The sequence below is a fragment of the Aedes albopictus genome, chromosome 2, assembly GCF_035046485.1.
Source record: "Aedes albopictus strain Foshan chromosome 2, AalbF5, whole genome shotgun sequence".
Lineage (NCBI taxonomy): Eukaryota > Metazoa > Arthropoda > Insecta > Diptera > Culicidae > Aedes > Aedes albopictus.
Window position 1 is genome coordinate 288,852,415 of NC_085137.1, and position 18,139 is coordinate 288,870,553.

General features: G+C 42.7%; 1 protein-coding gene across 1 annotated transcript in view; it reads left to right on the forward strand.

Moving 5' to 3' along the window:
• The first annotated feature begins 3,927 nt into the window (after positions 1–3,927).
• Positions 3,928–18,139, forward strand: part of LOC109408165 (uncharacterized) — a 323,758-nt gene continuing 309,546 nt past the window's right edge. The window contains exon 1 of the mRNA XM_062852041.1: positions 3,928–5,524. The gene's annotated coding sequence lies outside the window, so the exon portion shown is untranslated. The remainder of the gene's footprint in view (positions 5,525–18,139) is intronic.

Genomic DNA, 18,139 nt, shown 5'->3' on the forward strand with positions numbered 1-18,139 from the left:
CTCCCTTACCGCTACACATGGAGGTCACCACAGCAGACGGAATCTCAAATCGACCTCGTTCTAATTGATGGACGGCACTTCTCCGACATTATCGACGTCAGGACCTATCGTGGCGCCAACATCGACTCCGACCACTATCTGGTGATGGTCAAACTGCGCCCAAAACTCTCCGTCATCAACAATGTACGATACCGGCGACCGCCACGGTACAACCTAGAGCGACTGAAGCAACCGGATGTCGCCTCAGCATACGCGCAGAATCTCGAGGCAGCGTTGCCAGACGAGGGCGAGCTCGATGAGGCCCCTCTAGAGGACTGCTGGAGTACAGTGAAAGCAGCCATCAACAACGCAGCCGAGAGCAGCATCGAGTACGTAGAACGGAATCGACGGAACGAGTGGTTCGACGAAGAGTGCAGAACGGTTTTGGAGGAGAAGAATGCAGCGAGGGCGGTAATGCTGCAGCAAGGGACTCGACAGAACGTGGAACGTTATAAACAGAAGCGGCAACAGCAGACCCGCCTCTTTCGGGAGAAAAAGCGCCGCCTGGAAGAAGCGGAGTGTGAAGAAATGGAACTGCTGTGCCGTTCCCAAGAAACACGGAAGTTCTATCAGAAGCATCCCGCAACGGCTTCGTACCGCGAACCGAAATATGCAGGGATAAAGACGGCCGGACGTGAGGTGATCGAAAGGTGGAAGCAGCACTTCGATCAGCACCTGAACGGCGTGGAGAACGTAGGCACGGGAGCTCACGGCAACGGAGGAAACGACGACGCCAGTGCAGCGGAGGACGGAAATGAACCAACTCCCACGCTGAGGGAAGTTAAGGATGCCATTCACCAGCTCAAAACCAACAAAGCAGCTGGTAAGGATGGTATCGCAGCAGAACTCATCAAGATGGGCCCAGAAAAGATGGCCACCTGTCTGCATCGGCTGATAATCAGGATCTGGGAAACCGAACAGCTACCGGAGGAGTGGAAGGAAGGGGTAATCTGCCCCATTCACAAGAAAGGCGACCATTTGGAATGTGAGAACTTCAGGGCGATCACTATTTTGAATGCTGCCTACAAAGTGCTATCCCAGATCATCTTCCGTCGTCTGTCACCTAAGACGAATGAGTTCGTGGAAAGTTATCAAGTTATTATCGACGGTCGACAACGGATCAGATCTTTACCGTACGGCAAATCCTCCAGAAATGCCGTGATTACCAGGTCCCAACGCATCACCTGTTCTTCGACTTCAAAGCGGCATACGACAGTATCGACCGCGCAGAGCTATGGAGAATCATGGACGAAAACGGCTTTCCTGGGAAGCTGACTAGACTGATTAAAGCAACGATGGACGGTGTGCAAAACTGCGTAAGGGTTTCGGGTGAACTATCTAGTTCATTCGAATCTCGCAGGGGACTGCTACAAGGGAATGGCCTCTCATGCCTACTCTTCAACATCGCTCTGGAAGGTGTGATGCGACGAGCCGGGCTCAACAGCCGGGGAACGATTTTCACAAAATCCGGACAATTTGTGTGCTTTGCGGACGACATGGACATTATTGCCAGAACAATTGGAACGATGGCAGAGCTGTACACCCGCCTGAAACGCGAAGCAGCAAAGGTCGGACTGGTGGTGAATGCCTCAAAAACAAAGTACATGCTGGTAGGCGGAACCGAAAACGACCGGATCCGTCTGGGTAGTAGCGTTACGATAGACGGGGATACTTTCGAGGTGGTGGAGGAATTCGTCTACCCCGGATCCATACTGACGGCTGACAACAACGTGAACCGTGAAATTCGGAGGCGCATCATCAGCGGAAGTCGGGCCTACTACGGGCTCCAGAAGAAACTGCGGTCAAAAAAAAAATTCACCCACGCACCAAATGCACCATGTACAATACGCTAATAAGACCGGTAATCCTCTACGGGAACGAGACATGGACCATGCTCGAGGAGGACCTGCAAGCACTCGGAGTTTTCGAGCGATGCGTGCTAAGGACGATCTTCGGCGGAGTGCAGGAGAACGGTGTGTGGCGGAGAAGAATGAACCACGAGCTCGCTGTACTTGACGGCGAACCCAGCATCCAGAAGGTGGCCAAAGCCGGAAGGATACGGTGGGCAGGGCATGTTGCAAGAATGCCGGACAACAACCCTGCAAAGCTGGTGTTTGCAACTGATCCGGTTGGCACAAGAAGGCGTGAAGCGCAGAGAGCACGATGGGCGGACCAGGTGGAGCGTGACTTGGTGAGCATCGGGTGCGACCGAGGATGGAGAGCAGCAGCCACAAACCGTGTATTATGGAGAAATATTGTTGATTCAGTTTGATCTTAAATTTGATGTAATACTAAATAAATGAAATGAAAATAGTGTCAGGGGAAAACAAAAAATATTCACCTGACTTTTCCGGGAAAATAGGCGACCATTAATTTTTCCAATTTTTTTTTTCATTCCCATTATATGGAAAAAGTATTATAAAAATCTGAGACTCGGTCCAAAACCCGTACGGTAATAAAAAAATCCTCCCTGAGACCCCCTAGAACGCCCCTGAGGCTTCCTGAAGCACCTCGGAGGCCCCCGGAACCCTCTTAAATATCATGAGATTCCCCGAAACACGCTGAGGCCCCTGAAACCTCCAGGTACTCCCTGAAATCTATTGAGACTTCCTGAAACGCCCCTGAGACCCATTGAAGTGTTTCTGAGATTTCCTAGAACCCTCATGAAGCCCTCTGTAATCCACTGAGATCCCTTGAAGGACCCTTGGAACACCCATGAGGTCCCTTGAGACCCCCATTAAACGTCTCTGAGGCGCTGCAAAGACGTCCGGACCTCCTTGAAACGTCTTTGAGACATCCTGGTACCCTCTGAACCCCTTTGGGAGCCTCCCTCATAAACGCTCCCTGACCGCCGTTGCCATATATGTTTAGTTGCCAATGTTATAATGACGACATATGCTTCTGCACAATTTGGTTGGAATAGGACTTCCTCTTTTAATGCACGGCCTCAAAAAAGCGCAAAAAAGTGCATGAAAATAACTCACAGAAAAAAAGGTTTTAGAGTTGTTTAATTTGGAATGGATAGTTCTAATTCATGTTTAGAAAGATAAGTGTAGGCGCAGACATAGGCTGCTTATTGCTCTTTATTGAATTTTTAAATTTATCATAAGGCTAATGCAAATATTATTTTTATTTTACGTGTACAAGGGCACAAAACAAATAAGGAACAAAAAGTCGATTTGATCCACCTATGGTGAACAGAACCTTTATTACACTTAATAAAGAGATGAACTAGCCTAGGGCTGAAATAAAGTAATAATAATAAAAGAAAAACATAACATGTACCCCTAAGAATCAAATTATAAATTCGCAAAAAAATGGTGTATGGGAAACTTGTACTTATTGTAAAAAAAACGTTTTTGGAGACATCTTAACAAGTCAAAACATAAAGTTGACATACTACGTTCAAATTAAGAACTAGAATAAATGTGTCATCGGCAAAGCTGCTCGAAATAGCATGTAACTTAAAATTATAAAAATATATTCCAGATTTCAGTAAAGACGACTAGACTACCCTAATCAAAAAATTTTGGAAGAGATGTAGCAAACAAATGTAAACAATTTCTCTGAGATAGAATGTTCTTTCCTGCTAAAACGTGGATTCGGACCATTGTGCGGTGCAATAAGATTAAGTTGTTCTAATATTTGGAACTCAGATAAATTTATTCATGTTAGCTGTTTTAAATAAAACACTGAACATCGTGCCTGCCTAAATTACAATATTGTCCAAAACATACTTTTCACCCCAATCGTAGCCGAACAAAAATTTGGTTCGATTTTACAATCGGCTTAGAGCACTATCGAATTTCTTCCTGCCCCAAGACAAACCTGTTCGCAGTTCATCTTGTTGTAATTCAAGGTGAGTTCCGCAAACACGTGCTTCTCGTGCCGGTAAAAAGAGAAGAGATCTGCAACCGCCGCCCACCGCACCGGGACCCGGAGCTGAAGAGACCCCAAGACTCAAAGAAATGAACACTCGCCGTCGACGCGATCGCTCCACATCGTTCGCTCGCTTGTTGATGATCGCTCTCCCGCGGCCGCCGGGCCGCGACCGGACGAACATGAACCACCGCAAAAAGGAACCAACCAACAACCAGCTAGTTCAGCGGAGAAAAGTGCGAACGGAGCCGAAGAAATGGTAATGATTTTTCTTCGGACCACAACGACGACGACGGTGTGGTTGTTTCTTCTCGGGTCGTCGTGATTCGAAGGGGGGTATTGCCGGTATCTTTGCGTCAAGGCTTCTGCATTCGCCGTTTGACCAGCGGCCTTGACGGACTTTTCTTCGTCCTTCTCCTTCTGTTCGGTGTTGGCGCTTTCCGGGCGGCTTAGTGCCAGGTGTTTACCGTTGGTGAGGTGTTGAAAATTTTTGTGAAGTCACATCTTATGGGTGAAGAGCGACGAAAAAAAAAAAGGCTGATGAAGTGATTAGGTGAAGAGAGAGACCATCATCATCTGAATGTGTGATCATGTAACGTGCTGTTGAACTGTTTAGTGACTCGTGAAATGGAAACAGCAATTTTCGGGTAGATAGTCACGGTATCAAAAGGTGTTAGTTAACGATCATCGGAGTTCATTGAGCCGAGTGGTTTCCCGCGTGCAAGAAAGAAATTGACAAACGAAAGCGACAAGAAATCTCCCAAACAAAAGTGAAAAGTAATGCATAAGTAAAATATAGAACAAGTCGTGTGAAAACCATCGTCTCGGCCCGCCTGAAGGGGTGCTGTTTTTGTATTACCGTCGTCGTCTGTCTGCAGGTCTGTGGTGTCCCGCACAAGTCGCAGTCATTGCGCGAGTTTGTCTAAGTCTTTTGTTCCGCGGTCGGCCGGGCCGAGTGCGATCCGTCGTCGTTCTGCTTTTTTCCCACTGGCGAAGTGAAACCATCAGCAAAGCGAAAAGAAAGCAAATAAGGTGTGATTTGGCTAATACAAGAAGTACGATAAAATAAATGTATCTATCGTGCCAAGAATAATGAACGAGCCCGGCGAAGCACATTGAGAGGCTCCATGGAGAAGAAAGGAAAAAGTGTTTATTTTCACGAGCTGTGAACCATTCGGAGCACCTGTGCGCAAGATCTCGTTAGGTGGCGTTTGACGCGGTCATCGAAGAGCGCTAATTCAATTACCGCAAATGGTTCCCGTGTCCGGTTTGGTTACTCCGCTAGTGCAATGGGGTCTTAAAAGCATGGAATGAAGACATCGTAAATAAAAGAAAAACAAGTGTTCAGCGAGCTTCATCGTGGCTTTGACGATTTAACGACTGACCGCACGGAAAGGTGTCTGCTTTTAATTGACTAGTCATCTGTGAACTATCTGTGGTCTGCGGTCCGAATTAAATGGACTGTAATCTGTAAGCAAATTGCCTGGAACACACAGAAGTGCCGCGCGGGGAGGTGGTCATCTTATGGTTGGTCGATCAGACTAGATGGAGTGAATTACCTCAGGTGTGAAATTGTGTTCGGATCCCGGGGATAGGCGGAAATGTGGTAAGTAAACGGGTTGATTGCCTCTCTTGAGCACAAGTCACATGTGTATACGATTTTTGACAGTGGGTTCCTAAGTTAATAAGATTGCTTCAACAGCTGGCTTTCACAAACAAATACTGCAGTTTAGAAATATCTGGTTTGTTGCAATGTACACGGATTATTGGATAGTTTCTGGTCTATAAAACTAGTTTACAGCATTTTTGAACTCGGTAAGCTTATGATCATTTTTTAGCGTAGAATCATGCCCTGATTTCGAAAACGTGGAGAAAAAAATACAGTTGAACGGCATTTTTTTTTTTCTTTTAAGGCTGACGATTGAAATCAATGTTTGTTCTATTTTTAAGAAAATTTGCTCTCTTTATACACATCATTCTCCGAAACCACTGCACCCATTGAGCTGATTTGTTTACTGTAACTCCCTTACATTTTACATTTTAATAGTAGGTTGAAAAAATTAGGTTGTTTTTTTCCTTAGGCCGATGCAAATATTTAATTTGTTTTATGACATCCCCTCCCTTAAAAAATCCCAAAATCCCAAAGTTTTGAAATGATCCAAAAATAATATACTAATTTTTCAATAGTTTGATTTTCATTTTTCTAAGTTTCTTATTTATTTTTGTCCTCCCCTCCCCCTCGTACCCGATGAGGGCACTCGGACATAAAAGAAAAAAAAAAATGGCATCTACCTTACTGAAAATAAAACAAAACTAAAATTTAAGAAATTCGTCCCATATACTACCCAAAATATCTCGTCATCCACCAATCTAACGTAAAAACAGTGTTCAGACAATCGAAACATATGATAATTAGCTTTTTATTCATAAAAAAGATTGAAAATTAGTTGACTGCAATGCAAGATATTTGAATTCCAGTAAGATCCGTATTTTTAAAAACTGTTAAACTCGATTTTTAGGTAAACTTCAAAAATTGCTTTTTTGAAGCACGGTCTCGAAATCTGCACTTAACTATGCATCAAAATTACTGTTCATTGGTAGAAGTTCACTGCTTTTATTTTATTTAGTAAATTAGTGTAATTGTAGTAAAATTTCTACTGCTGTCCAGTGTGTTTTAAGCATCATCGTTGGTTTTGTATCAAAACACAAAGAGTGGTGCAATCATTTGCATAGTAATGCATGTTTTCTCTTGTTCTGATCATTTAATATAAAAACATATATTTAGTACAAAACGTAATACAAACGTAAATGAAATATTTTTAAAACTTGATATCTACAATCGAAAAAAAAACGGGAATCATCAAGTAATTTCATTTTACAGGGAAAACCCTGGAATACACTAATGACACATTCCACGCACTTCTACGCCAAGGGTATGAAATTTCAAAGTGATTGTTTTGCCCCAAGCTTTCCAGCATATGAAAAACTGTAGGTTCAATCTTAGGAAAATCATTTGTTTTACTTAAAATTTGACTGGTAACGTATTTAAATAGTTAGGTGAAGTAATAGCATTTTATGTAAGAAAAATGAAATTTTTCATTGATAATTTTCAAATATGGCTGCTTGTATGTTAAAGTTTGAAAACATTATACCTATTTTTTGTTAATGTAGTATAATAATGTATATTTTATACACCAAAAGATAACTTTTCATACAAATGGGTTTTGACAAGTTTTAAGCACTTTTTGCAATAACCGCAATTTAATGGTGTCCCGTTACGAAACTAGCACATTTGTTGTAATAACGAATTCATTACGAACTTTAGAAAAATTATTTTCTGGATTCTCTTAGTACTCGTGGAGACCTTTCTTCCAACATATAGGTTACCTTGATCGACGCGTTATCTTAGGCGTTACAATGGGTACGTAGAGATGGTGTCCCGTTACGAAAATTTTAAAGACTTTCATAAGTTGATAAATAAGTTTGGTTTGATCAAATATTTAACCCAAAAAACGTAACCATGATGAAATGATATTATAGGGTGTATATATTTTCATTATCCTTCCTGATGTAACGCCCCTACTGGAACAAAGACCGTTTCTCAGCTCACGAAAACTACGTAAACAAAGGGCTGGTATTTTGGTAGATCAGTATAACAAGTGATATTTTATGAAGTTTTGTGGTGGCAACATACTCTTTAAATGCTATAACCTTTTTAACATGTACTATGAATTACCACCATGATGATAAAAAGGCTTATAGAAACACACAACATTAAAAACTTGAAGATCCTGAAGTGATGGTTGGCATTCCTTCCTTACCCCATTAATCACCGTATAACTCACTTTTATGACGACAAACATATTTTGAAACTTATGTTGTTATTGAAAATTTAAAAAAATGTAAAATGCATCACGAAAATGGCGTTGCATTACTTTTTGTGACATTATAAATTAGTAACCATTGATTAAAAGTCTAGCGACCTTCCTCTTGTCACTTTGATAGTTAACCTTTTTTTTCTTCTCGAAATCCTTGTATCGTTACTGGTTGTCGTTAGCTAAATATCAACGGAAAGCCCCCATAATCCCACCCCTTCTAAAAAAACATTGTTCTCTCTAACCTTGACCAAACGCGAGTTTAACGGTTCCCCAAAACTAACATAGTATAAAGGAAAAATCCCCTAAAAATGTAAAATTTATTTCAAATGAAATTGGCTCCTTTATTCCCAAGGCGCATGAGCCTTATAAAGGTTTAAAGAAACAAGCGGCATATGCTTGAAAAGACTGTTCTGAATGAATGTACTGTAGATATGTATCATTGAATCTTCTTCGGATCATTACAAGGATCATTATAATGTAGAATGTGGAAAAATCGCGAAGATAGATACTCCGCACAACCATAGTTTTGAAGATACAATTAACCTTCACGTACCCGACCCTCGATAACTCATTTTCAAAATGCTGGAATTTTGTGAATTTTCCTCCGATTTTGTTTTGAAGTCTCCCTTGATCGATTATAAATTGGTGCTTATTCATTACACTCAAGTGGCCATGTAGTATCCGGAACAATTCCGGATATATTCCGGATTGTACTGGAGTCAGAGGGTGGGGAAGGGGTCTGTTTTGCAAAATGGCTAAAAGTGATTATTTCGTGTGTGTTATTGTGTCTCAGAGGCCCCAGCAGAACCTGCTCCAGGTGTTACGGAGCGACCATATCAGTTGATACATACTTAAGTCGTTTTTTTCTATCCAATTCTTTCGAAATCATGAAGATTGGTACGTCGCTCTGCGTGTTTTGGTTGGAAACCAGAAATGTCCCCGATGACACCCCCGTGGAACCTGTGCTGTATGTTCCGGGGTGGCCATATTAGTTGATACATACTTCAGTCTATCGTTTCTGACTCAGTCATTCGAAATCGTGAAGATTGATATGTCGCACGGCATGCTTAGGTTGAAAATCAGAAGTGTCCCCAACGAGGCCCCGCGGAACTTGTCACGGGGATCCGGATGGGCCAACTTACTCAAATCTGGTTATAGCAGTTGTGTTTCACTGTTTGGCTGAAAATCGATGATTCTAACACAACAACACACAAAATAATCACTTTAAGTCATTTTGACAACCCCCTGACCCCAGCACAACCCGGAATATCGCCGGAATGGTTCCGGATATTGCATGGCCACTTGAGTATAATAAACTAGCACCAATTTATGATCAATTGAGGGCAACTTCAAAAAAATCAGATGAAAATTGACAAAATGCCAGCATTTTGAAAATAAGTTGTCGGTATCGGGTACGTATAGGTTAAATAAATCTCGAAACAGGTTCCCCAGGGCCCATTCCGATGCCCACCATATGGCTAGAGCGGGTTTGAAGGCCTATTTGTGTCCTGCCGGACAGATACCATCTGTCTGAAAAACATTGCCGAAGACACCAACATTCTATCTAGCAAAACATTTGATCTACAACTAAATTTCTTTAGCCGTAACGGGACACCATTTGCAAAACACTGTTTTCACGCGAGCGTAACGCTGCGCTCCCAAAGCTAAATCAAGAATATTTCCAAAACTATACATTTCTCAGTAAAACTTACTTCGGCAATCTTGTGCACATCAATCAGAAGAAGAAATGTCTAGAAGACTCTATTATTCAAAACCTCATAACAGAGCTGATATACGCATTTCAGTTTGAAAATTTTAAAAACAAGATTTCTGCGATGGTGTCCCGTTACGAAATGTAACATGTTATATCATGTAAATTGGAACCAAAACCCCATAAAACAAGTATTGCACCAGAAAGTACATCTAATAGGCTTGTTATAAAACCTGTTAAACCATATGATCATGAACATTATATTCGATTGCAGACGTCATTTGTCCACGAAAGTTAGTTCCTCGCGGTGTCCCGTTACGCTGGAATGTGTCTAATAATTTCATAAACCTGAACTTCCCATGGTTGCTCTAGAGCACCTTCGATTTTGAGGAACAAGGAATTTTTGGACATTTTCGTATACAGAACAAAATATAACGAACTGCTAACCACGATGCTGCTTTCTGACGAGAGCATTTCAAATCGACATTCCAACCCAATAGGTCCTCCAAGTCTCTAAGCTGCACTTTAAATCTTCTTTTCAAGGCTTGGCATACTCTTTGGAAGAATTGCATGCTTTAATGCGATGCTCGTTACTTTCAATAACATTGTTCCCACACTCATCTCAAAACACATTACCAATGCTACTGATACCATAGTTTTCTTTTTTAAATTTGTTTGCAATCAAGTCACCAAATAGTTGAAACAATGTTGACTTATCTTCAGCCGAAAGAAATTGATAACTGAGAATTTTCCATCTGGAAGTCCAATTTACTTGTACAAAGATTGTACGAGTGGAACATAGCCTTGTGAGTTAACGGAATACAGATAAAGTTTTTTCACAGAGTCTAGTTTTCTTTTATTTGTGAATTTTAACTTAGGCTAATTTTTCTCACTACAGAGTCTAGGCTTCTGTCTAGTTGAGGAGTCACCGCAAACCACTCCTTCCCGTTCCTAGTCAATTTTGACAAATTTTTATAATTCAGAAAATATTTCTCATCTAGTGCGCAATTTTAATCGTTATTTTTTGTTTATTTCTAATGAAAAACGCCTTGTATTTTTCAGTTGGATCTATTGAGCCTAGACCACCCATATTAGAATCAAGATAAAGCTGCCGTCTATCTACTCGAAAGGTGCAATTTTCCCAAATAAAATTGCCAATCATTGTTTTAACTTTTGCCAAATGGTGATTTTTGCTGGATAAATTTTGGTCAAGTATAACTTTTACAAGACAGTAGTGTTGATGTACCAAACTTTTTTTTTCAATTAAACATATATTTCGGAACGATAGTTGCCAGAGTCGATATGTCAGCAATCAGTATGTCATAATTACAGTCAACAGTACCGTTCCAAGTCGCTTTGAAGGTGATTTCTAGCAACCTGTAATTTTCTGTTTCTGTGACCTAGAAAGGCTTATCACAACAAATATTTATTCTTAAAATTTTTATTTAAGTTCAAGCTAAGTTTCAAAAATTTTGAGAAGATAGCGATGATATTTAAAACATTATCAAGGTTTTCTGAATTTTGATGAAAAATGTTCATGCTCAGGGGGCATCCTTGTCTTACAGACAACCTTATTTTGATTTCTTGTGTTAGAAATCCATTATATAAAACCTTGGAAATTGCTTTGCTATAGGTATATACGCTGGCTTTTTCCAAATCAAAGCTTAAGGCGAAACTGGAAGCATTCCCTTATTTTTTGGTTTCTGATTAGCATTATTTTCAAAATCGGTTTTCGAACACATGTAGAGTATAGATCAAGGTATCTTCTGAATTTTTTTGAGGTGGAAAATGTTTTTCGTTTTTGCAGAAACCATTTTTTTTTTGTAAAATTTTGTTTAAAAAAGGTTTCTGCAAAACCGAAGAACATTTTCCACCTGAAAAAAAAAATCAGAAGATACCTTGATCCATACTCTACATGTGTACGAAAACCGATTTTGAAAATATTGCTTCGTTATTTTATGAAAAATCAAAAACCAAAAAGTGAGGAAATGGATACAGTTTCGCCTTAAGGCCAAGCCTTTGAACCTTTTACTTTCTGTGGCTTTAAGTCATAATCCTACGTACATCTTTCAAGTTTTCAATACAAGAGCGTCCCTGGTTGCATGCGCTTTGTCCTGGACCTACTACAGGGTGGCCCACGCTTATATGAAAAGCAAAAATTTTGCAAAATCCAAGTCTTACCTCCTGAATCAGTTGTTTTAGACTCCCAGAAGCTACGTTCAAAATTTGAGCAAAAACGATTAAGCCTAAGGGGGCGCTCAACAAGCTAGAAGTTTGTATGAAAAAACCTGGCCAAACGTATGCAAAAATCTTAAATTTTCGAATTTCGCCACTAGGTGGCGCTATAAGCGTTCAATATTCAAACCCTTCAGTATTTTGGTAAGCGACTTTATGCCAAATAACTTTGTCCAAGACCGCAAAGTGATCCCACGTCTGTGAAAAAAGTTGCATACATTTGGCCAAGTTTTTTCATACAAACTTCATGCTTGTTGTTGGGCTGCAAAACGGTGAGTCGATAAGGAGAGCATCCAATATAGCTCTGGTCCTCACAAGTTCCTACCTCATGCTTCCACGGGTCAAGCGATGACAAAGACCGCCAGCTAAGAGTTGTGTGCTTAGCTGGTAGCGCAGCCTGGGCACTGTTGTCCTTCTGACTTCAGCTAGATTGAGGAGGTACGATCCGAGTGTCTGTTCACCAAGGAGGTGCGGCTCAAACAGCGTCTGTTCTGGCATCCAGCGGCTGAGTAAGAAACGCTGCACCACGCCCAGCTAGATCCAAGGTGGTAGCCCCATCAGCGTGGTCGTCCCAGTGTTGGTTGGGACGTTAAACAGAACTGGCACGATGGCCCTCCGGCGAGACAGGAGTGTTGGCGTAGGCCCAATAAGCCACCCGTAAAAATCCCCATTGCGAATAACATAGGAGAAAATACGACTCGATACAATCGGCAAAGACCCACGCGACGAAATAAGGACTACGATTGGAAACTTGGAACATGGAATTGCAAGTCACTAGGTTTCGCAGGATGTGACAGGATAATCTACGACGAACTACATCCCCGCAACTTCGACATCGTGGCGTTGCAGGAACTTTGTTGGACTGGACAGAAAGTGTGGAAAAGCGGGCATCGAGCGGCTACCTTCTACCAAAGCTGTGGCACCACCAATGAACTGGGAACAGGATTTATAGTGTTGGGCAAGATGCGACAACGTGTGATCGGGTGGCAGCCGATCAACGCAAGGATGTGCATGTTGAGAGTTAAGGGCCGTTTCTTCAACTACAGCATCATCAACGTCCACTGCCCACACGAAGGGAGACCCGATGACAAGAAAGAAGCGTTCTACGCGCAGTTAGAGCAAACATACGATGGTTGCTCGCCGCGTGACGTGAAAATCGTTGTCGGCGACATGAACGCGCAGCTAGGAAGGGAGGAAATGTACAGACCGGTAATCGGGCGAAACAGCCTGCACGCCGTATCGAATGATAACGGCCAGCGATGCGTAAACTTTGCAGCCTCCCGTGGTATGGTAGTCCGAAGCACCTTCTTCCCCCGCAAAGATATCCACAAAGCCACCTGGAGATCACCCGACCATCAAACAGAAAACCAAATCGACCACGTTCTAATCGACGGTAAATTCTTCTCAGATATAACCAACGTCCGCACATACCGCAGTGCGAATATAGATTCGGATCACTACTTAGTCGCTGTATGCATGCGCTCAAAACTTTCGACAGTTATCACCACGCGTCGAAGTCGAACGCCGCGGCTCAACATCGAGCAACTTCGTAACGTAGAAGTGGCTCAAGACTACGCGCAGCAGTTAGCAGTGGCCCTACCAACGGAAGAGCAGCTTGGCGCAGCTACACTTGAAGATGGCTGGAGGGACATCCGATCCGCCATAGGTAGAACCTCGGCTACAGCACTAGGCTTCGCGACTCCGAATCACAGAAACGACTGGTACGACGGCGAATGTGAACAGTTGAAAAACGAGAAGAATGCAGCATGGGCGAGAATGCTGCAACACCGTACGAGAGCGAATGAGGCACGTTACAAACAGGCGCGGAACAGGCAGAACTCAGTCTTCCGGATGAAGAAGCGCCAGCAGGAAGAACGAGATCGCGAAGCGATGGAAGAGCTGTACCGCGCTAAGGACACACGAAAGTTCTACGAGAAGCTGAACCGCTCGCGCAGAGGCTTTGTGCCACAAGCCGACATGTGCCGAGATAATCACGGGAATATTCTCACGAGCGAGCGTGAGGTGGTCGAGAGGTGGTGGCAGCATTACGATGAGCACCTCAATGGCGACGATGCAAGTACCGAAGGTGGCGTGGTAACAGATCTAGGGGTATGTGCGCAGGACGAAAGACTTCCGGCCCCTGACCTTCAAGAGATTGAGGAGGAGGTTGGCCGGTTGAAAAACAACAAAGCCGCTGGAGCAGATCAACTACCAAGCGAGCTTCTAAAATACGGTGGAGAAGCACTGGTGAGAGCACTACACTGGGTCATTACCAAGATTTGGGAGGAGGAAGTATTACCGGAGGAATGGATGGAAGGTATCGTGTGTCCCATCTACAAAAAGGGCGACAAGTTGGATTGCGGAAACTACCGCGCGATCACACTACTGAGCGCTGCCTACAAGATACTCTCCCAAATTTTATGCCGCCGTCTATCACCGATTGCAAGAGAGTTCGTGGGGCAATATCAGGCTGGATTTATGGGTGAACGCGCTACAACGGACCAGATGTTCGCCATCCGCCAGGTGTTGCAGAAATGCCGCGAATACAACGTGCCCACACATCACTTGTTCATCGATTTCAAATCGGCGTATGATACAATCGATCGAGAACAGCTATGGCAGATTATGCACGAATACGGATTCCCGGATAAACTGATACGGTTGATCAAGGCGACGATGGATCGAGTGATGTGCGTAGTTCGAGTATCAGGGACACTCTCGAGTCCCTTCGAATCTCGCAGAGGGTTACGGCAAGGTGATGGTCTTTCGTGCTTGCTGTTCAACATTGCTTTGGAGGGTGTAATAAGAAGAGCGGGGATAAACACGAGTGGGACGATTTTCACGAAGTCCGTTCAGCTGCTTGGTTTCGCCGATGATATTGATATTATTGCTCGTAAATTTGAGACGATGGCGGAAACGTACATCCGACTAAAGAGTGAAGCCAGGTGAATCGGATTAGTCATTAATGTGTCGAAAACAAAGTACACGATGGCAAAGGGCTCCAGGGAGGAATCACCGCGCCCGCCACCCCGAATTCATATCGACGGTGATGAAATCGAGGCGGTTGAAGAATTCGTGTACTTGGGCTCACTGGTGACCGCCGACAACGACACCAGCAGAGAAATTCAGAGGCGCATTGTGGCAGGAAATCGTGCCTACTTTGGACTCCGCAAAACTATACGATCGAATAAAGTTCGCCGTAACACGAAGTTAACTATCTACAAAACGCTGATTAGACCGGTCGTCCTCTATGGGCACGAAACATGGACCCTACGTGCAGAGGACCAACGCGCCCTTGGAGTTTTCGAACGGAAGGTGTTGCGTACCATCTACGGCGGAGTGCAGATGGAAGACGGGACTTGGAGAAGGCGAATGAACCACGAGCTGCATCAGCTGCTGAGAGAACCAACCATCGTCCATACCGCGAAAATCGGGAGGCTACGGTGGGCGGGTCACGTCATCAGGATGTCGGATAGCAACCCGACTAAAATGGTTCTCGAGAGTCATCCGACCGGTACAAGAAGACGTGGAGCGCAGCGAGCTAGGTGGGTCGACCAAGTGGAGGACGATCTGCGGACCCTACGCAGAGTGCGGAACTGGAGACAAACAGCCATGGACCGAGTGGAATGGAAGCGGCTACTATGTACAGCAGAGGCCACCCCGGCCTTAGCCTGACCGGTAAGGTAAGTAAGTCATGCTTGTTGAGCGCCACCTTCTGCCTAATCGTTTTTGCTCAAATTTTGAACGTAACTTCTGGGTATCTTAAACAACTGATTCAGGAGGTAAGACTTGGCATTTTGCAAAATTTTTGTTTTTCATCTAAGTGTGGGCCACCCTAACCTACAAGTTTCTCTACACTCTTTTGCGTTCTATTTCAGACTATTTTTTGTGAAAAGCTTATAATCAGAGTTTACCAAGCTGATCGGTCGATGATTGTCCTAATTTGTTAAGTTCCCTTTTTTGGGAATTGCTTCAATTCCGTCTGTGTATTCTTTGTGTGGGACACTGCTTGCATTTAGATACATATTGAATAATCGCAGTAAAATATTTTTAAAATTTAAAAGTTACTAGGATAAAGCTCGTAGTTCGCGACCCGGAGATTTTTTCTTGTTACATGTGTTCAATGTTCGCAAAAGCATGTCTTCAGATATTTCCTGGATCATATAATTATCATCATCTGCATCTCTATTGACAATACCCGAGCAGGAATGAATAACTGACACATAACTGGAGCATACCAAAGTCAGGTATCATACCAAAACCAGGTATTGGTCGGTTGTCCAGGTATTGAAAATAACTTATTTTGGTATTTTGTAGGTATTGATAGAATACCTCAACGAGTTATTATTTTGGTTTTGAGGACTGATTGAGGTATTATTCAATTATGGAAAAATCACTATTTGTATGGAAAAATCATCGATTATTATTTAGGTATTGCCATATCTGAAGTCATTATTCGCGTGTTATGCACAGGAAGCACATCAGTTATTATTTTAGGTATTTTACCTCTTATGCAGGGCTACTTAATACCTCATTCAGGTTGTAGGTATTCGGTTTTCCATACCTGAGTTTGGTATTCTTCAGCTATTTTCTCCTGCTCGGGTAGAGTTCAACGAATTTTCATATCTATCTAAATCTAGCTTTGAACTATTGGTTTCTAGAGTATTTATCAATCTAAACCCAAAAACGTTCTCTCTGTGGATTCTCTTACAAAGGTGGTAGATAGTTACCTTTTCGCCCTCCGCAATTGAATTTGTAGACATTTTGGAACTTAAATTTTTCAATTTGCTCTGTTCCATAAGTTTGGAGTTGATAATGGAAATTTCATCGCTATCATCTTTATCTATGCTGGGGCCCGTGGCGTAGTCGCTACACGTTCACTTCATAACCATCGGTCATGGGTTCGATCTCAGGCCCGGCACTTGCAATTTTTCGTCAGTTGCTTTTCCGCCCGAGAGCGGCAGACACCTGTCCTCTTCTGAGCATATGCTCTAACGAACCCGAAACTAGGATATCGGCTAACAGCAACTCAAAATGGACCCCTAATCGGACTGGAAAAAGAACAGGAGTCACACAAAAACAAACATCCTTGTGCCAATCATTCTACCATGGACAGGGTAGAAAAGTGACAGCAGCGCAATGGTCATCAGTTCGATATAGCAGAATTAGAATAGAATACATTTAGGCGCTATACAAAGCGTGCTGCCAATTAGTATCGCTCACGCAGTGTCCTAGTAGACAAAAGAGCGGTTTGTCTGTCGAAATACTCAAAAAGTTTGCTCGAAAGAGTATCTTTTTTGATCGGTTGGTTCAAATGCGAACTTTCTGATTTATAGAAGCTTTTTACTTTTGGTTTCAAGAAATAATTTCACCAAGCACATAAATCAGTCCTATACAGAGACCTTTGCCTGAGCTTTTCATCTTAGCATAGCATAGCATAGCATAGCATGAATACTTGCACAAATCTTGGATGGAATTGCAAAGTTGAATATATCTATTGACATTGCTGATTTCGCTACTATCTACAATGCCTTAGACCCACTCAACTCCACGCACCTGGCCAAGTCCTTGCAAGCATTTTATAAGTCCAATCATCAACTTAGAAAAAGCCCAGAACTGAAGCAGCTTCCAATAGATGACAGGACATTGAAAATAGCGAATTTTCAACATTTATAAAGTTATACAAAACAATATAGTATACAAAAACTGTAATCAGAAAGATCTCACGCAGTTCCAGCTGATCGTATGGTAGTCTCCATTGTGAAGTCCAGCGGCTGGCTTTTCTTGAATCGACCTGCAGCGTAGTCCGCTACCTCTGTGCGCTGCATTTTCGAGATGTTGTAACGGTAACCATGGTTTTGTTGCTTGAATGTGTCTAGTTGCTCCGTCATCAAGCATGATGTATGCCACCCACACGCATTTATCCGGTTTGCTCGAAGGAACAATCTTATCACGGGCAGCCTTACGGAAAATTCGAAAGTTTGGCTATCGCTGCAAGAATCTTCCTCAGAACCAGTAACTTGAGCATGGACGCAGTTAATCTTGATTCTCCTACATCTTGATCTAACTCCTATCAGCTTAATATTCCGGTGAATTACCTTCAGCCCAAATTCTATTGAAATAACAAGGCACTCATCGCTACAGTCATTATAATAATCAGTAATTAAAAAAAAAAAAAAAACAAGGCACTATTTCAACAAGTTAAATTTGATTTCGAACAGATGTGGAAAATTTTCACGATACAATTTGACACGAGCAGAAATTTACGCCCCTTTGCCTGAGCTTTTCATCTTCTGCACGAAATCTATTTTTTGATTCATCACAGCCCAAAAACTGGAATTAATCTTCCAGTAGCCCCTACCATGCGGCGCGATTTGTTCTTTCCTTATTTTCAACA